The sequence below is a fragment of the Lactuca saligna genome, chromosome 4 (genome assembly GCF_052625555.1).
Source record: "Lactuca saligna cultivar CGN05327 chromosome 4, ASM5262555v1, whole genome shotgun sequence".
NCBI classification, from domain to species: Eukaryota; Viridiplantae; Streptophyta; class Magnoliopsida; order Asterales; family Asteraceae; genus Lactuca; species Lactuca saligna.
In genome coordinates this window covers 275458452-275480178 of record NC_136420.1, presented here as the reverse complement: position 1 = coordinate 275480178, position 21727 = coordinate 275458452, and the positions used below count along the sequence as shown (strand labels likewise).

The 21727-nt window shown below is 29.9% G+C and overlaps 2 long non-coding RNA genes across 5 annotated transcripts; one reads left to right on the top strand and one right to left on the bottom strand.

Moving 5' to 3' along the window:
- Positions 1 to 345: 345 nt before the first annotated feature.
- LOC145043646 (uncharacterized) lies at positions 346 to 2808 on the top strand. Of its 4 annotated transcripts, none has more exons than XR_013681097.1 (6): positions 346 to 1046; positions 1256 to 1339; positions 1444 to 2024; positions 2120 to 2164; positions 2296 to 2406; positions 2513 to 2808. It is a non-coding gene; the product is annotated as an uncharacterized LOC145043646 (long non-coding RNA). The 4 variants fall into 4 exon arrangements; XR_013681099.1 differs by lacking the exon at positions 346 to 1046 and having other exon boundaries at positions 1169 to 1339; positions 1444 to 1585; positions 1676 to 2024; XR_013681098.1 differs by lacking the exon at positions 346 to 1046 and having other exon boundaries at positions 1171 to 1339; positions 1444 to 1712; positions 1865 to 2024.
- A 12690-nt stretch (positions 2809 to 15498) lies between these two features.
- LOC145039150 (uncharacterized) lies at positions 15499 to 21421 on the bottom strand. Its single transcript, XR_013679756.1, has 5 exons — positions 21018 to 21421; positions 19523 to 20840; positions 16476 to 16591; positions 15976 to 16129; positions 15499 to 15860 (listed from the first exon to the last, which is right to left on the bottom strand). It is a non-coding gene; the product is annotated as an uncharacterized LOC145039150 (long non-coding RNA).
- Between the last annotated feature and the right edge of the window lie 306 nt (positions 21422 to 21727).

Genomic DNA, 21727 nt, shown 5'->3' with positions numbered 1-21727 from the left:
GGTTTTGGTATTGCTCATTCGATAGACCTGGAATAGGACTAGTTCCTGAATCAACGAATGCTGCCTTTGTTTTATTCTTTTCCTGTTTCGCCTTATTCGGCCACCAATCGGGATACCCAATTCTTTTGAAACATCCGTCTCTGTTGTGACCATTCTTACCACAGTGGTTGCAGTGCTCTACCTCTTCTCCTGTGACCTTCTTAATGTCTTTTGATGCAGACTTCTTCCTTTGTTGGCTGAAATTTGCAGTAATTTCTTTCTTTCCTGGAGTGTAGGTCTGAAGTGCTGCAGCCTCTGTTCTTGTCTTCTTAGATACCGAAACTGCCCTTTGCTGTTCGTCATGGCAAGAATTTGTGTCTTGATTGTAGAGTACTCACTGTCAAGGCCCATGAGGAATTCGTAGAGCTTTTCTTTTTCTTTGAACTCATTAAGCCTTTTGCCAATATCACAGGTACGAGTGGAGCATGAACAGCGTGGAAGAGGTGATATGGTCTGGATCTTGTCCCACAGTCCCCGTAGCTTGGTGTAATAAGCTGAAACCGATGTTCCTTCTTGTCTCGTGATGGTGAGTGACTGTTTCAACTCATATGCTCTTGGAGCACTTTCTTTTCCAAACCTCTCCTCTAGATCATCCCAGATCTCCTTCGATGTGTATGCATATTTGACGCTTGTTCTGATATCCTTTTCCATGGCCGTATTTATCCATCCCTTGATCATCGAATCTGCACGCATCCAAGGCATGTATACGGCTGAATCTTCTCCTGGTTTCTTAATTGACCCAGTTATGAACCCAACCTTGTTCTTGGCGAAAAGAAAGTTCTTCATCTCCTGGCCCAGTCATTATAGTTGCTATCGGTTAGGATGTCGTTAACGTGCATCTGCCTGGGGTACTCTGACGCATGGATGTAGTAGGGAGAATTAGAATTGAGGGGAGTCCCATCAGGTTCCTTCAAGGATTCTGGTTTCTCACCGGTCATCTCCGGTTGGGTTCGTCGCAAGCCTGTGAATCCTGCTTTGATACCATGGAAATTTCAGTGGATTAAAAGGTTTTCGTCTATTCAACTATCAAAATGGTTTAAATACAAGGAGTTCTTGATTAACAAGAAAACAAAGATAACGACAAGCTAATGGATAATAACCAAATAATCTAACGAATAAATCAGATATTCCAGGAGAGGATAACTCTCTGTTTTTCAATTCCTTTAATATTATGATTCACTTTGTTGTTTTTAAAATTTTTGGTTTCTTCTTCCAGGTTTCTCATTTCATCAAATTCAACAGAAGGGAAAAATAATACGACTTCTCTGTTTTCTCTTTCCTTCCTTTCCAATTTCTCAAGGTATGGTTTTTTCTACTTTTCCTTTACTGATTTTTTATTTCTATTTGATTTCTTCCTACTATCGCCTCCAAATTTTTTCCTTCTTAAAAACCTTGGATTTTCAGATGGTGTTTGTTGAAGATGATCTGTTTGGGCTGGCGTATCGGGAATGTTTACCAACTAAAGTGGGGTTTCCCTCTCCTCTCCGCTCCAATAACCTCATCTCTCTGCCCTGGAATCGAACCCTGATTACAGAAATGTCAACATGTGTGATTGCGTCTTTTGTTTTTTAACCCTTCTGTTATGTTTATTTATGAATGTTGTAATTTTTTTCTGCTGATTTGCCTTCTTATTTAGGGCTTATCGTCCCATTTCTGACAAGCTTCTTTTGCTGGTAATGAAAAAATATCTTTTTTTACTGTTAAAAGTTGGTTTAGTGGAGAAACGGGAACGAAAGTGCTTTTGTATTTTTTTTCTACTGCTTTGCCTTTCCAAGCCTTTCCATTTTGGGCTCATCATGCAATTGTTAACAAGCTTCTTCTACAGGTAATGAAAAAAACTCTATTTTTCCCTGTTAAAAGATCATTGAAATTTAGTGGAGAAATGGGAACAAAAGTGGTTTCTATTCTGTCAAATGAAATGCTCACTTGACGTGGTGTTTGGGATCGGTTTATTTGGTCATGAGTACTACACAGTTATAACATAGGTAAACTCCACATTTTAGCATTAAATTAAAACTATAACTCACACATTTATGATTTTTTTCTTTCTTCTACTACAATTTTGTTCCTGCAATGGCAGAAAATGGAACTGGTGCTGATTGAAGATATAAAAATCAAACTTTATGTATGTATATGGTCATTGAGTTTTGTTTCTCTCTCTTTTGAGATTATGTTTAATTACATTTTTACGATGGTTTGAGGTATTTTGGATTTTAATTGATATGGTTTTGGTGTTGTTTTGGTTTTGATTTATAGAGGAGTTGGAAATATGGATCTGGTGGATTTGGAAAATGCAAAGACACGCGATGAAAAGAAGAATATCGAGTATATTTAAAGTAGACTCAATTTCAGACTTCGTTCAAATAAGTAATGACCATATTAACCTTTTAGAATAAATATCATATTTCATATATAACTAGATTTATAAGTTTATGTTTCTATAATAAGTTCTACCTTTCTTTGATGTCTTTAGGACTATATTTGAAGTGCATATTGATGGGTTTGAGGAAAAGCCATGGAGACTTCAAGATATTGATTTATCATACTTTTCCAACTTTGGTATGAATATGGAACGCTGGAAGGACAAGTCCTAAAAACATTATTACTTTTATTTGGAAAATTTTGTTTGTATTTTCAAGAAAGAATAAGGTTCGTATAATTGGAATAGCCATCAATAGAAAAAGATGAGCTTTATGCATTACGTATTAATCAAACAAGATAAAACAATATAATTCAGGATAGTAGCAAAAGATCCGTGAGTTTGTTGTATTCCTATAATAGCATAGTACTTATAGCTTTTAACCATAATAAGAACCTACTTTATAGGTATGAATTTGTTTGTATTTGTCACACCTCCAAACCGGAACGGCAGAAACGTTCGGGGGTAGAGGACATCATGTTTAGTATCACAACACATGCATCATAGTAATCAAAGTAACAAACGACCATTGCATTCATATGATAGTGTTTACAATGTATGTGATTCACAAAAGTTAGACTCCAAAAGTAAATAACAAAACAAGACATAAAGCTACTATACTCCATCTTCTGAACGCCAATACGCATACCTGCCTACTAGTTTCCTGAGAATACAAGTTATTTCGAAAGAGTAGATCAGCATTTAAGCTGGTGAGTTCATAAGTATTTAAGTGATGAAAAGTAAGTTGTAAGTTCTTTTTAGAAAAGTCCGTCTGTTCCTACAGAAAATCCTATATTTTCTGATATGATGAATGAAAGTAAAAATAACTCTACAATTTCTTCTATAAGTACTAAATGGATATAAGTTATATACAATTTAGAGTAACCAGACAATCGATTGTGTGAATCTTCCCTAAGCCTACAACCAAACAAGGAACAGGAAATGAAGCGGAAAGCACACATTCCACTGTTTGTTAGATCTTCACTGTATATAACCCTGACGTATTCATTTGGTACTTACAGAGTAAACTGTCATAGTTCTTTATATTTGATGAAACCATTCATTAAGAAAATCATATTCATATATTTCCTTTAGTAAAAATGGTAACCACAATAGTTCCTTCTATAATCACTTAGTTTATACTATATATATATATATATATATATATATATATATATATATATATATATATATATATATATATATATATATATATATATATAACATCGAACGGAAGTTAAATGGGTGAATCTACCTTAAGCCCACAACCAAACAAGGAACAGGAAGTAAGGCGGAAAGCACACATCCAACTGCCTATTGGATATTGATTATATATAACCCTGTTGTATAAACTAAGGTATTATAGAATTAATCACTAAGGTACTTTAAGTTATACTGGTTTAATAAAATGAATTAAACCCTTCTACTGATAAGTTTCTAGTTTAGTTTACTAAATGTTCTATCTGAAAAGTATGTTTTTATACGAGAAAATGGTATATTGAATTTGTATTCTATGACCTGACCCGTACCTGGTACTCCTTATGATTACTTGGTGTATACGGAATATATTATATATATATATATATATATATATATATATATATATATATATATATATATATATAGCTAAGATCGAATAGATAGTAGACTGGGTGAATCTGCTCTAAGCACACAACCAAACAAGGAATAAGAAATGAAGCAGAAAACACACATTCTACTGTCTACCGAACCCGATTAATATATATCCTTGATGTATCTACCGATGAATCATAAAGTTAGCATTATAGGCCCCCTTCTAACTAAATGTATTAAGACTCGACTGTTCTGCTTGTCTTTTGTAATGATGTAAGTTTTCCCAAATTTAAGACTATCTTTACTAGAAAATAGTTTGCATTACCTTTTATGTGAGAACATCACTATATGAATGTAATGGGAAAATGAAAGTATTTAGTAATATTGTATAAAGTAATTACTGAAACACTAACTACCTTAAAACCAGTTTTTTAATTAAGGTTAAGATGTAATGAGGTTATAACCATACTGATCAACAAGTGTTTAACACGACGACCTGCTGGCGTCGAAACTGATGTGACATTTGTCACCCCTTGGCCTGTCGGCCAAACTGTTGCGAACAGTCGGGATGCGGGCTTGTTAGTCCCGTATAGATCTATACACACAATGTCCGTTCTCCTTCCAGGAGACTCTGGTTACAAAACGCGACCTAACAAGTATATTGCTAAGTCGTGAAGTAGTCTGACATAAATGTTATCTTGTTCTTGTTATCGTATGTTCCTTTCTGTTCTTGTTATCATATGTTCTGAACTCCTAAACTATACTTGTTATAGTTTATTAGTATCTTTGTTTTGAACTGTCTCTGATTTGTAGAAAAGACTCGATTATCTACTGAGTTATGATTGTACTTTAAAAACAGAGCTTTATAAACAACAAAGTAACATAACTTTCAAAGAGTTTTTGAAATGATTTGATCACTTATAAAGCATAAGAAATCCTTTAAATGATGATTATCACAGATAAACACTTACACAATATCATTGTGTTCAACTTGTATTCCCCCGCCCCCCCCCCCCCCCCCCCAAAAAAAAAGCATTTAAAACATTTAAAAGATTGATTATAGGGGTATGAACTCACCTTATGTGGGTGATTCAATTGAAGGTTCGTGTAAGGATGAGAAGTTCCACGAATGAATTCCCGAGACACAAACGAGTCCTAAATGACATATAATGGCATATATATAGGCATGTAATTAGTGTTTAAAACAACTAACATGCAAGGAAACAACATTAGGGACTAGGAAACATTTGCAATGAAGTGTTACAATCACATGTGATTGTATGAAAGGGAGTTTACGGCCACATTAAGTGTGTTTACGGACACACACTTGAGTTTACGACCTCAAGAAGTGTTTACTGCCATAAACACTTGAAGATTATGCATTTTAGATATTGATTCATGCTTATAGGGTGTTTGTCTCATGAGGATACAAGAGTTTCTAACGGATAACAAGTTGATAGAAGAGATACTCACACTTTGGATGAGTTTAGGGTGTTTACGGCCCAAGAACAAGTGGGTGTTCTGGGTGAAAAGATGAAGATTTGAAGATCTTGAAGGAAAGTGATGAATTCAAGGATGTGATTCATAGGATTCATATGATCAAGAAGATTAACTAGCAAAATGGAGGAATTACTTACGTTTTTGAATAGAAATGATGGTTCCCTTGATGATACTTGAGAGAGTTTGAGTGTTCTTGGTTGAAAGAGGTGAGAAATGAAGGATAAATGAAGGAAATTTATACTGATCATGGGAGTTCACGGCCACCAAGAGTTTACGGCCGTAAACTCTAGTTTGCGGCCGTAAACTCCTTGTGATGGAGTTTCCGACTCTTTTGCAACCCAATGAACTTAAGCTGACACACCCATACACACAATCCTTAAGTGTACTAGGCTTGGAACACTCAAACAGACCCTTAACAATGCTAAAAGATAGCAGAAATAAGTCTGACATTTGATTGGATTGATTGGCTTTACCGGATAGAAATTTTCGGGTTGTCACAGTATTTTTCTTCTACATTTAAAGAAACATAGATAAAATACTATTTATTGGCAAAGTACCAATCAAGCCAACCTGACCCATGCAGAGCATGTGTCTTTTCCCTAGTTTGACTTAAAAGTTAAAGTATGTTGCTTTTTATGTTTAAAAATATAAGTACATTATTGTTTTAGGTTAAAAATGGTTTTTCATTAAAAATAATTTGTTGTTTTGTTTTAGAAATATAAATTCGTTGTTGTTTCGGGCTACAAGAAACCACCGGAGAGAAAAACTACATCAAACAAAAAAATTCGAACAATTTCATTAGTCTACCTCTTAAAAACACATCCATAGTTAACTATCTTGAACTATTGACGACTGGTTTAAAAATCGAACCGGTCGGACATCAAACATACTAAATCAACCACTGCTAAAAACTCGAACCGGTCGGACATCAAACATACAACATCAAGGATTTTAGATGAGTATATAGAAATTAATACAAAAATAAGATAAAAATTAATATCAGAAAGAAAGAAAAACTATTGGAGGCTTTGAATAACATAATCTTGACATTTAAGCCTTCTTGTTGGTACAAACTACATTTATTTTATTTTAAAATTTGAATTTTTTAAAGTACTTCAATATTAATTGATTTAATTCTAATGTGTTTTTTATAATAACCGAATTTCTTCTGTCAGAATGACCTTTAGTTAGAATGATATATTCTATGAGAATGCCAAAATTCGTACTAAATGCTAGAATACATATTCCTATAGAATGAATAGCAGCTCATATCTTGAAACATTCTTTTATTTCAGGTCATTCTAACAGAATATATTTATGAGTATCTTGAAACATTCTTGAACCATAAAAGAATAAATATTATGACAGAATACATATTTTGACGGAATGAACTTCTTGAAAAATAACAAATTCTTGAACCATCAATTGAAGAATAAAAACAAAAATTACACTAATTCTTAAAGAATATGGGTAACAATTCCTAGGAATTACATTTATTGTTAAAAAATAAAACTAAGAACGGTTGAAAATTGAAAAAAAAAATCAAAATCTAACAAAAGACACTAATACATTCTAAAAGAATATTGTTGTTGAGAATCACTTTCAATCCTGCAGTCCGTTCTTCAAGCATCTGTGAAACGAAATCCAATTGTAGTTTTAGAACCCAATAATACATTACCAAATGGAAAATAAAAAAACTAAAGTCTTTTGTACAAATCTGAAGACATGTGAATTGCATCAAAATCTATAACCAAGAATTGTAGAAAATGCACAAATTAGTGATGAAATATCATGATTCCATTCCAACAGAATTGAAATTCTTTATTCGATTCTGACAGAACTAGATTCAATTCTGGCAGAATGACCCCTCACTAATATTATATATCAATGCCAAATGAAAATTTAGAATGTTAAACAAACCAAAAAAAATAGATTCAATCATCGAGATGTGAGTGCAATAGAAAACTACTATATTAAAATTAAAAAAAGTGACCAGAATTTTATTGTGAATCATTAGGTAAAAAATGAATTCTTAATGTAAAATCATTTTGATAATAAAAATAAAATTCATAATTTGAAGGATGAGTATTTAGCTGTATCGGGTTTATGAACGAAGACTATAAAGCTTCCATGGATGATGTTCAATAACACCTCGGGGGCATGGGTGTTCAACATCTAGCAACGGGACTAGCATATTAACGATTTAGTGATATTACGCAATTTAACACTTTTGACAACCAAACAAGGCAGACCACCTAATTAAAGATGTATCAACACAAACAAACTTGTATAAGTAAATTGTTGAAGAACAACTAACGATTAAAGCACTATCACTTAAATCAAGACAACATGAAGAATACTTATTAGAAGGTTTAGGCCTCATATAGAGAAACTACAAAAAAGAAAAAGTAAATATACCTAGTTGTGATTGCGACTTAAGAACAACATATTCTGGACTCGTCGGTAGTAGAGTTGTCGATTAAGAAAGCGAGGGCAACCGGTGTAGTATCCGAACCTATAAGTATTTGGTACCTGCATAGTTTCTTGAAGCCCTTTGATTCCTTGAAGAACGAAGAATTTGGTGGTGGTGTGTATGTGTGTGTGGTGATTGGCAATGGAGATGATGGTGAAACTGTGAAGACGACTCATTTGATTTCTTTTTCTTTTGTAGGCGAAGAAGACGTGAGATAAAATAGAGAGATTAGGTCAAACCTAATTATTTTGTTTCCTTAATTGAAGGGATTTATTAAATGATCACATTAATTAAATGTGTCAAAAACCCAAAAATACCCTTATTCGTTTAATAAATTATTTAATTTTTTGCTAATTTGTAATTGGTTCATTCATGCACACAATAATTGTTAGAAACATTTGAACCTATATATATATATATATATATATATATATATATATATATATATATATATATATATATATATATATATATATATATATATATATATGCAAAAGTTCAACAGGAAAACATTTTAAACCATAAAATCAAGGAACTATTATTTTTTCAAGTTTTAGATCTTATTATTTATCGAAAAAAATTCTAAAAATATAGAAATTTATAACTTTTTATCTTCTTTTAATTGATATCAAATTTGATATTTTTTTACTTTTTTTATCTGTTCAGATTCACATTATGAATCTCCACTATAAATTATTAATTTTCTATAAATTCACCGTATAAATCTGTACAGATTCACAGTGTAAATATGTACAAATTCAGAGTGTGAATGTGTACAGATTCAGAGTGTTAATGTGTACAGATTCACAGTGTGAATGTGTACAGATTCACAGTGTGAATGTGTACAGATTCATAGTGTGAGTCTGAACATATCAAATATTTTTTTTATCAAATTTGATATCAATGGATGGAGGATAAAAAGTTATGAATATCTACATTTTTAGGTTTTTTTTTTTTTTGATGAAAATTTGGCTCTAAAAGTTGAGAAAAGATTGGTTCCTTGGTTCTAAGATTTAAAATGGTTCCTTGTTGAACCCAACCCTATATATTTTTAGTTATGAATATCTATATTTGTAGTTTATTCAAATCACATGTGATTCACATGTTAATAATATTTCAACTACATTTGGTTTTTTGTTAATTTGGGAAAACTTTAATGAATTTATAATTTTTCCAAAAATAATAGGACTTTCCAGCTTAAAAACCTATGATTAATTATATATAAATCAAAATGAATTACACCTACATGTGAAGAAGATGTGATTCACATATGAATCATATTTGATTAACAAAAAAATAACACATATGATATACTCAAATATATGTGAATCACATATGATTAACAAAAAAAATCGAGTTTATTATAAAAATTTTGTGAGTATCATATTTAATTCTGAACTCAAACACATGTCAATCACATATGATTAACAAAGAAAATATCGAGTTTATAATATATAAAAACAAAAACAAAAAATTCAATCACATATAATTATAAAAGTATTAACTAGAAAAAAAAGTATTACTATGTATCTCATGTTGCTTCTTTTTATGCTTCTTGCTTCTTTCTTAATTCATCTTTAATTTTTTTTTTGGACAATTTCTTTTGTCATGTTTTTCATTTGGAGCAATTTTCTTTTCACAATAAGTACAAAATCATGAATTCTTCCTAACATTTTCCATTGCTATTTCTCTCTGAGTTTAATTCTCTTTCCTGTTGCCCATCCTTTGTTTGTAATATCTTTTGGATTCTTTATTTTAGGTATATCTGGCTTTGATACTCCAATCTTTGAATCCAAATTTTGTTTTATTGTACGATTATCTTTTGTTCAACTTTTGTTCGAATTTCCTTTTGCCATTGAAGGAATTGAGCCATTGCTTCAGCATCATGTCCAATAACATTAATACAATCTGTGATTATAGAATATGCATCTTGTATCACTCTTTCACATCCACTAATATTGTCTGCAATACAATTGCAATGACTTTTTAGCAACTCCTCATGTCTTATTATATTTTTCTGTCATCTTCTCAACATATACTTTGATGGTATATTTCTTACAAAATTTGATTTCATAACACATAGTATATGCTTGCATAAAATTCCATATTGTTCGAATACCAAAAAACTACATTTATATGTTTCTTTATTTGGAAATACGTTAACCTGGAAAATATTTTACAAGATAGATGTTAATCACATTTTTTTTTCATTTAAATTTATATTATATTAATCATTTAAATCAAAAATTAATTACATGTTAATTACATTGTTTTTCATAACTTAATCAAATAACATTTTCATTTTAATAACAAGTGAATTAATTGTTCATCAGATTAAATTCACATTGTAATCACACATGAATCAGATTTGATTCAAATGTAATTTATATAAAATATGAATAAGATACAAATCAAATGTGAATTACATTTCATTCATACGCAAAGTTATTTAATAACATTCATATCTAGTATTGAAATTGCTTTCTTTTGTGACTTTAGAAATAATATGAATTTTTGTTGAAGAATACACTTATGTTTTGTCTATCTTCATCCATTATTTTCTCAATACTAAAGTATGTTTTATGATCTTAAACCCTCTCATATGGTGCGGCTGAGCATGTCCAGACAGAATCCTCTATTTATTTTTGAAATAATTTGAGTATATTATGTGTGTAAAACTTTGATCCTTGTACTTCAAATTGAAGATTTTTTTGAATTGGTGGGTTTTTAATTTTGCAATTAACGTCAATTGTTGATTAAACATTTCTTTGCACGTCCATTGCAGATTTAAACTTGCAAATGAACATAAGCAAATTGGATTTTTTGACATGTATCTTTTGAAGAAACTATTTACACTCTATGATGTTGATGTTGTCCTCATCAGCCCTGATAATTCAGTGTCTCTAAGAAAAACCTGGAATCCAAGTTGTTCGAATATTATACATCTTTTTCAGCAATTTGTTATCTTCTAGTTAATATCTTTTTATTAGATATTTCCACTTTTCTTCAAATATATCTAGATCTATACAAGAATTTTAAATTACACCTTGTAATCTTTTTCGAAAGTTAGTCTCATTTATTATTTTTGCTTAGACCTACAAAAGAAAAAGTTACATTTAATATACAAACGGAATACATGATATTTAATGTTCACATGTGATTATTACATGATATATTCATATATGAAGATAACATAACATATTCACATACTTTTATGTGTTATTCACATGTGAATCTTGTATACGATATAATAACACATAGGATCAAATCCACTTTTGGTGACAATATAGAGTAAGCTCTAAAGTATGTTTTATTTTCATATTTTGTCCCTTTTATACAACTTGATTTTCTTCCTTACTACATTATCAAGTATGTTGTGATTCACATGTAAATCACAAGTGAATCACATATGAATTACATGTGATACACATGTAAATTAAATGTGATTCACAAGTGAATCACATGTAATTCATATATAAATCACAAGTGAATCATATATAAAATACATGTGATTCACATGTAAATCACAAATGAATTACACGTGATTCACATATAAATTAAATGTAATTCAAATATGAATCAAATTTATTCACATGTAAATCACAAGTCAAGCACATATGAATTACATGTGATTCACATGTAAATCATATATGAATGGCATTTAATTCACATGTACATCATAAGTGAATCACATGTGATTCACATGTAATTCACATGTAAATCACAAGTGAATCACATATGACTTGCATGTGATTCACATGTAAATCACATATAAATTACATTTGAATCGCATGTGATTCATATGTGAATCACACGTGATTCATATGTTAATCACATTTCAATCACATATGTATTTTTGTGAGTGTTTTTTCATCAATTAATTTTTTTTTTAAATTTGGAAGAAATTGGTCATAATACATTGGTTGCTTTCTTTTTTATTATTTTTATTGAAAAAATGGCTTATTTAAACAACTACTGCCCAAATTGCCCTTGTTTTTATTGAAAAAAAATACTAATTTTAGTAACCAAAGTGTTATTGAAATCCGCCCCTTCATATAGGTCTGTATACATGTTTGTATACAATTATGTAAACAGATCCCAAAAGTACAATGCTTTCTTGTGACTGATTTTAACATTAAATAAAATACATATATTGCTTTGCATACATCTCGTGCATTTAGTTTAAATTGATTGATTATTGAATGCAATTTTTTTGTTCATATTTAAGTTTCTAAATAAATGGGACAGTAAAAAAACTTTTTAATCATATTATAAATGAAAATTTATTTAAATCATATAATACAATTTTACCTTATCTGTTAATTTCTGTCTAATGTGTCGCATGCAAAGACGATGAGTTGATTCTTTAAAAACGGTTTCCACAACTTTAGCCGTAGCTGAATCTTGATCAGTGACCACAACATTAGGTTGTCTACCAAAGCAATTGAGAAAGAATTTCAGCAGCCATGTATAGAATTCTGTTGTTTATTTAGCTAGGAAACCAACACCAATTGTGACACATCTTTTGTGGTTATCAATTGCAGTAAATGGAACAAATATCATATTATATCTGAAAATAATTAAAATATTCAACGTAAATACTAGAGAAATATTTTAATATGTAAATATTAAAGAAATTAAGTATTACTTACTTGTTTGTTTTGTATGTAGCATCAAATGATACGACATCATATAATTCTTTGTAGTTCCTTTTTGCTATTGCATCTGCCCAAAACAGTGCCCTTAGCTCATCCTCCTCCAACAGGTAATGAAAAGTGAAAGAAGGCACTTTTTTACGTCGAAGTGTCAAAAGATTTATCAACATATTTGCATAAGTATCTCCTACATAACAATTTAAGTCTCTTGAAAAAAAATTTGTAGTCGATTTTCTTTGCACCTTGTTTACTGTAACCACCCTTTAAACTAGTGACCATGCTATGTGCTTTTATTACTCATATATTTGATGTGCTTAAATGAGCTATAATTGTATTGTCATAATGATCCAACTTTCTTTTCGACTTTGACATGTGCACTGTACTGTTTGTGTAGAGCTCATGGTTGTGTTTTTCAACAAATGTATTAATGAAAAAGCGATCAATATCTTTTATAAATTTAAAACATATCTTTACTTGGCAAGACATCATTTAACTTTTGGTAATGAATACTGAATACGTTCTACTCATTTAAGGTAACTAAACATATATCAATACAATCATAGATACATCAAATGGATTTGAGAATGAATTATATGAAATTAAAATAAGATGATCACTTTGTAAGATCGATTTTGTTTTGAAATCAATGACGATTTTGCGTTAACAGCGACAACAATTCGATCGATATGGAATTCATATGATTATCGTCGTCGATTTGATAATTTTGAAGTCAGAAGATGATATCTTGGAAAGAAAATCATAGAGATTTTTTTTAATGAAATGATGTTATAGCCATGTAATTAAATTAATAAAAAGGTGTAAAAGACAATCTTACCCTTATGATCTTAAATCCAATCCAACAGTCTACTTTTAGTTCTTGGGTTCTCAGGAAACTATAAGTTCTTAACCGATCTCAATGATATATATATATATATATATATATATATATATATATATATATATATATATATATATATCATACCTAATAAAAGAATCCATTTTCTTATGTGGCAGTCTTAAGATCCTTAATTTACAAAGTAAAGTACCTATTTTGCCCTTCTACCGCTTAAAACTCAAAATTCAAATTCAAACTCTCCTAAAATTCATTGTCGTAATTTGCACATCGAGTATCTCTATATTTGTAAATCTACTAGATAAATGGATTGATTTGCATCCCTTCATATTCGTTCTTTCCATTCGTCTTCTCTCTTTTTGCTATTTAAATTACAAACACCTCCATGAGGATTGCTTGAAACTAGGAAGCAAATCATCTACTTTATTCAGTTATCGACGTCCTCTTATTTATTCTTTGTAGTTGATTATATTTCTAAGCTATTGGCAAAAATTTAAGGGCATCAGAGGAGAGGAATGAAGAAAAGATCTGATCAAACAACAATTTTGTTATAGATGTTGGCAAGTGATGTCCTTTTGTCCCATAACCATTCAATTTGATAACCATTCATCATCTTTCTCTTCAAAATGCATTACAATGTCAACCATATCTTATTCAAGGTAAAAGCTTATACCAATTTCATTCATTTAAAATCATTTAAATGTAATACTTATTTTGTGTTCAATGTTTGTGATAAGCTTTGTTACTTTTCTTTTTATATATTGATTCAAAGTCAAATTCGAAGGCACCTGATGATGCAGTTCTTGATGATGTAGTTCTGATCAACCATAGTTGTATTCACCCACAGATAGCATTGGATCTTCTGGTAATGTTTTCCAATAATGTTAAGGGTAAAATGCTTTCCGTAACATGTAAGTGTGTATTTCAGTATTTGGTATTTTCTGTAGGTTTTGATGCATGCCAAATGTTTGATGAAATGTTTGGTTTAATAAACAGGGAAATAAGTCAAATGTGTTTTGTTTTTGGCATTTTTGTTATGTAACTTCAGTTTACTTCCATATATGTATTCAAATTCTTTCAGGAATGGTTGTTAATGGGTGAGAAGTAATGGTTTAGTTTCCCAAATACACGCCTGATGCTGAAAGAATGTTACTTATCTATTCTTATGACATAAGTAGACATAAAAAGTTATGATTGTTCATCTAAAATTGTTGCTGCTATTTTGGTTTCCGTCATAAGGGGAGAATGCTTAAACCAGCAGAAAATTTGAAGGTTGGTCATGGAGCCGAATCTTATCGAAGCGATGATTACCAACAAAATTTCATGCTATCTGGAGCAAGAAAGTTTTATTTTATAACAACAAAAATCTTATTTGCTACCGGTTGAAGAGCATTTTCACGTTGCAGAAATGTCCATTGCCAATCAAGTTCCTTTTATAAAAGGATTATGTTTATGAAATAAGATTTTCATTATATGTTTGGTGTTATTTCTAATAATTTGAAATTTCAAACATAATGTTCATCATTCCACTAAATTTAGCAGAAGTTTTAGAATAGTAGAAAAGGAAATGTATAAATGCAGACATTAGGTGGTTATATCTAGATGGGGCTATATTTGTAAACTCTATTTTGTTATATTTTATGGTACATTTAGTTGGTGTTATGAAGAAAGAAATGTATAATTTCATTGACTAAATCATTGTAACTTAGAGAAAAAACTTGTATCTTTTTAAATTAGTAAAATTTTACAATTCTTTGATTAGTTATTACCATTTGAAATTAAATTGTGTTTTTCTTTTTCACTGGAAACCACGGATACTAACCTAGTCTTTGTGTGTGTGTGTGTATATATATATATATATATATCTCCCTTTCTAATAAATAAATAGATTGCATATAAAACTGCCATCTGTCAAAGTGTATACATGTCACATGTCACCATAATAAACTTCAACAATTCGTTTACATTCATTCAATTCAAATTAAAATTCAAAATATACATTTACATTCATTCAATATTCAAAATCGGATATAACCTATAACCTATAACCGAGTATAATATCACTGATTCCATAAAATCAGGTCCTAAATTTTAGTAAATCAATTTTAATTTTACAAATTTACATGCATACAACTATAGATAATACAAATACAAAGACATGTATATCATATCCATAAAAATCAGTTATTGATATTCCAATTTCCCTCTTTTAAACCCCTTTAATTCTAATATCCACTACCATATATACGATTTACCTTATTTTCCCGCTCATTCCTTGCTGTAAGTCTTGAAATTATCATATCAATTCCAAGAAATCAGCAAATCAGTTTTAATACTCCAGAATCTCACCTGCATTAAAAAACATTTGGTTTATACTTATAGATAGATATATAAAGAATATAAATATAAATAAGTCATATCCCTGAAAATCAGCAAATAATTCATGATTACTTTATATTTATACCTATAAATACCAGCAAATATCGATTGATGGTCATTGTTTTCTTTACTGTTGTATTCAAAACGTTTTCAGAGGCTAATTCTCTTCCACATCTCTGCATCTACATGGCTGCTGGTGATTTTACTCTCATACGAGATCTCGATGTCTTGAAGGACATCTTCACAATGAAGCTTCGTGTTATCAGATTATGGACACTTGACAATTACTACAACAAAAATGAACTTTTCTCTATTGAACTTATTCTAATGGGCGAAGAGGTATATTTCATATATTTTTTTTATTATTTATATATTTACTTTTTATAGTAATCTTTATTTTTTTTATTAATCGTATTTGCACCACACTTTTTCTTCACACTTTTTCTTCATTCAGGGTAACAAAATCCAAGGTTACGTCCCTAAAGCTTACATTTACAAGTTCAAAAAACTTCTAAAAGAAGGTGAAGCTTTTATCATCAAATCTCCAAATTTAGCAAAGATGCAGGAAAGAAGCTTTCAACTTACCAATCAACTACAAAAGCTTGCTTTGAATCTGGACAGTATTGTTACTCCGTGTGACAATTTTTCGGGATCAGTAAATGGCTTTGATTTTGTTGAATATCGGGCGATTATCGATGGCACTGTTCCAGATAATATGTCATTGGGTTAGTATTTTCTATTTAATAATTTTTATATTATCTTTCAAACATGCACATATAAGACATTAACAATTAACAACTAACAATTACATATCGTTTTTATAATGACAGACCAAGACTAATTCAATATTAAAAACTGACATATTTAACTATATTTTTCAATATTGCATACCAATTAATCACCAGTAAGAATGTGTCACCTGTCACCTTTTTTTTCACATGTTTGAAAATGCCCTGGTATGGCTTCTCCAAAACCATATCATTACTTTTTACTGCAATAAATAATATGGTATTTTCTAATTTACCTCTCTATTTACATATTTTAAACAAAAATATTATATTCTAACCTTCAAATAAATACTAATTTTATATGTTTATTGATATTTATGTTTATATACAGATGTTATCGGATTGGTAGTAGTAGTTGGGGAAATAGATGCTCGAAATGCAGATCGAAAAAGGCATAGGATCAGAATACAAATCCAAAATGCCAGGTATGTTTTTTATAACCTACAACTATGTTGTGTATTAACTCTTAAATTGGAATAACATTTTTTTAAATGTAATTTCCGTCTTTTTTGTTAGTGGTTTGCAATTGGATGTTAACCTATGGGGCGATTATGGTTACACATTCTTACATTATATCCAAAAGAATCCAAACAATGTCCGCATCGTCATAATCCTTCAATTTGCAAAGATTAGTGTTTGGCAATGTATAAAGTTTTTTTTATTATATTTTATATTGTAATTAATCTTAATTATTTATTACTCATTCGGTTTATATACTTTTTTATAGATCGCCGATCCGTCAATACGTACTATGATGTATCGAAGTTCATCATCAATAGTGACATTGATGACATAAATGTTTTCAAAAAAAGGTATAATACATTTTACTATGTTTATTATTAATAATAAATGACATTATATCTTATAATTTCTAAATATGATGTTAATTAACAGTTTGGATCAAGATGGTCCCCATGAAAACTCAAAGAGTACGTTCACCTATATGAAATCTAATCGAAGTTCTGAAAATGATGATTTCCTGCTTAATAATGATCTGAAAACAATTGCTGACATTTTCGAGCCACTTGAGGTAACACAAAATCTGAAAGATATTTATGGAATTATTGCATTTCGTTATTTATTTTTCAATACAACTTACATTCCATTTCTATCGTTTTATTTAACCAGGAAAAAAAATATGTTATTGTTGCGACAATTAAAGGAATTCTTCAAAATAAAGATTGGTATTACCCAGCATGTACAAACTGCAATACCAGGGCATTTTCAGACACGCCTTCTAATGAAGCCAATGTCATCGGATCATTTCAACACGCAAAATATGAATGTCGAAATCCAAAATGCACAAAACTGTAACATCAGTTATTCCAAGGTTATTGTTTTTTGGTATACTCATTTTAATAAAAATATAATTTTACATCTTATGTTGACTAATTTTGATGATTTTACAATTCCCATAGGTTCATGATTCTGGTTCGTGTTCAAGATCATACTGGAAGTATCACTCTAACAATGTTTGAACAAGACGCGAAGAAGCTTCTTAAAATTTCTGTGAAAGATTTAATTGCAAAGACAGCTCGGGTTAATTTTTTTTACATATATTCCTATTTTTTATTGTATTTATATATAATTTCCTCTGTTTATGTTTTATTTGCAGCTTGGTTTTGGTACTGGCTTATACCCCTCTGAAATTAATGTCTTGAAAGATATGAAATTAGCTTTCATAGTTTCTATCTCAAAATACAATCTTGAAAGGAACAACAATCAATATAGTATTTTGAGGAGTAGTGATGATGACAACTTGATACAATATTTGGAAAAAAACTTTGTCGTTTTAGAGGTGATTATACTTCAATTTATTCTCATTATATACAATACTTAATAAAAATTGTGGTGATCTTCTTATATGTTTTATACAGGGATGTAATTCACAATCGTTTGATGTTGGTACCAGTGATTATGAATCTCAAGATAACAAGAGTATAAAGGTGTTGTACAATTTATCTAAACTTCTAATTTTTTATCTTACACCTTCTTACCCTTTTAATAATAATATTTATTTCTTAAATTAGGATGCCATATCTCAGACTGATGATAATGTTACACTGACCAATGTTTTCAAATCGACAGCCACAAGTCCAAAAAAGAAATTTGACACATCAAAGGGTTTGAAGCGAGCTCTTGAGGACGTATTTGTTTTGGATGTGAACGACAAGTTGTCGTCATCAAAGGCTACAAAAGTTGGAGGGGAAGATGGACAGGTGAAATTTTTGAAGGTGAAGTTGGAAAAGTGATTGATTTTGATTGTGAGAAGAATAATTGGTTTTCTTAAGTTTGTTGTTGCGGGTATTAAGACATTTTCTTATTTTCCTTTAAAATTCCATGAATTTGGTTGTTTTTTGTTTAAATTTTTTGTTTCTAAACTACTTTTCGGATGGATTTATGTTATGTGGATGAATTTGATGGTTTTTCTTTTAAATTGTTTGTTTCTTAAACTAATTTTTATTTATGATGGAATGGAATCATAATGAATGGAATGGACAAGGGAATGGATCATTACATTCCTTTACATACCAAATTAATTTCAAACCAGTCCATTCCATTCTTCTTATAATACCATACTTTGGATTTATGTTATGTGGATGAATTTGATGGTTTTTGTTTTAAATTGTTTGTTTCTTAAACGAATTTTCATTTATGATGGAATGGAATCATAAATGAATGGAATGGACAAAGTAATGGATCATTACATTCCTTTATATACCAAATTAATTTCAATCCAGACCATTCCATTCGTGTTTGTAATTCCATTATATCATACTAACTCATCACTTATACAAATGAATGCTTTCAAACAAAAAAGTATAGAAATTGAAGTATTTTTACCTGTATTTGGTTATCTATAATCAATCCCTCGACTTTTTCTGTACTCCAGCTATAATGGTTTTGAAAGGATTTTCCATATGAATGATGGATTTAATTACGTAGTTGAGTATACACCATCTCCACTACTCCTTGCAAATAAATGTCCACCAAAATGTTTGCTTTAACATTCCCGAAGTTCTCCAAACAAGAAGCAGAATGACCGTAACAATAAATATCAATTCAAGATTAAAACTTCTTAGATTACAATTACATTCTAAATATAAAATCAATTAAAATTAAAATAGTCATGTTAATATGAAATACGAAATCAAATATATTACAAGGCTATATATCTTTATATTTTGGAGAAACAAATATTAACACATGAACTTACACCGTAATTAATACAAATGATTTTGTGTTGTATAAATTTTCAATAAGTAAAGTAGCCAATCATTCCAGTAGCATGTGTTCTTCTGCATTTATTTTTATTCTACAATACAACATATTAGCAAATTATCCTATAACATACATGAGATATTTCTGAAAACACAAAAACTTAAACCATGCAGAATCATGTTATGTTGCTGACAAAACTGATAAACATTACCCACCATACAATCGTATATCATTTCTATCTCAACATAATCCCTGTCATTAATAATTTTTTACTGAAAATTAATAACTTTGACATTTTTTCATAAACATAAAACTCATACCTTTATTATTTTAAATGAGAATACAAATATAATAAGAACAAATATTATATGATTAATGTTAAAATTATATCTCATTAAGATTAAAATTAAAGTGAACATGAATTTGTCAAGATACATTTTCTCGCCTGTTTGTTCTTCCCACTGATAAAAGAGGAAACATTGATCAATTATGGTATAAAAACAAATCAGTGATTTCGTTAACAAAAGCTATAGGAAATCAGTTACAAGATAAAGTCGTGATTTAATTGACAGTACAAGATAAAGTCGTGATTTAATTGACAGAAACGAAATCATCACTTTTTTAAAAATTTTAAATACCCTACATATTAACACATAAATCGATTTTAATACCTTTTTTTTATAAATTATCTTATTAGATTTTTTATTTTATTTGAAGCTGTTTCAAATCAATTTGTTTCAATCAAATCTCATTTTCAGGCTTCAATTTAGCTAACCATATATAGAAATCAGTTACTTAGCTTTTTTACTTTAAGGTTAATCACGTCTGACTTTCCATCCACTATTTGCCTTCAAGTTTACGAAAAATCCATCCTGTGAGGAGCGTCTTTATTTCGTTGCTAAGTTCCTGATTTGGGTATCATCTAGAAGAGTATAACACCCTGCAATTTAATCATGTAAGTTTTTGTTTAATTTTTCTGTCATATTAATGACAACTGCACAATTACTCATTTTTTGTTGTTGTTTATAACTATAGAAATGAATACACATATAACTTTCTATCTGAAACTATACATTCAATAGAATGACTGAATATGTAACTTTGAACGGTGTCCTACCTCGAACTGATACACTCTCATAATGGTAAGAGCAGCAACTGGGTCTTCAACAGATAAACCCTAACTTCTTCATCCGTCTTGATGACCATCGGAACTTAAAGTAATATCCTCCTTCTGTCTGCAAATTGTAATTCATTTCGAAATTTCTCCCCCAAATCATCACCGTCACCCGATTAAGATGAATCCAATGATGGATATCAACATGCACGTCTGTTGAATGGAGTTTATGGATTATTCGTAGCTTTCTTCGTGATTTATTGGGGATTATGTCGATGATTAAAGCTGTTGATCAGATGCATATATCGATTGAAGAATTTTGGTGGAGGTGGATGAGTTACGGTATGCGAGAGTTAGGGTTTAGACGAGATATTTTGATTTAGGGATGGATAATCTAAAGACTTTTCGTTTGCAATTTTGACTGATATTTTGATCTATTGCCGGCGAACATTATACCCAATAAAAAAATATTGGGACAATATTTGTAAATAAAAAAAAGATATTAATATATTTTAATGTCGTGGAAAAATCCCTTTATATGACCCATAAAACTCAAATTCTTACTGTTGAAGGACCATTTTTTTTTTCATCTATAATTTAAAACTACATTTAAAACCCTTGAATTTTCATATATTGAATAATAAAACACAATATAAATTTTGTAAATAATGACTTATTAAATTTGGTTATATATTATTCTTGTGATTGACTTA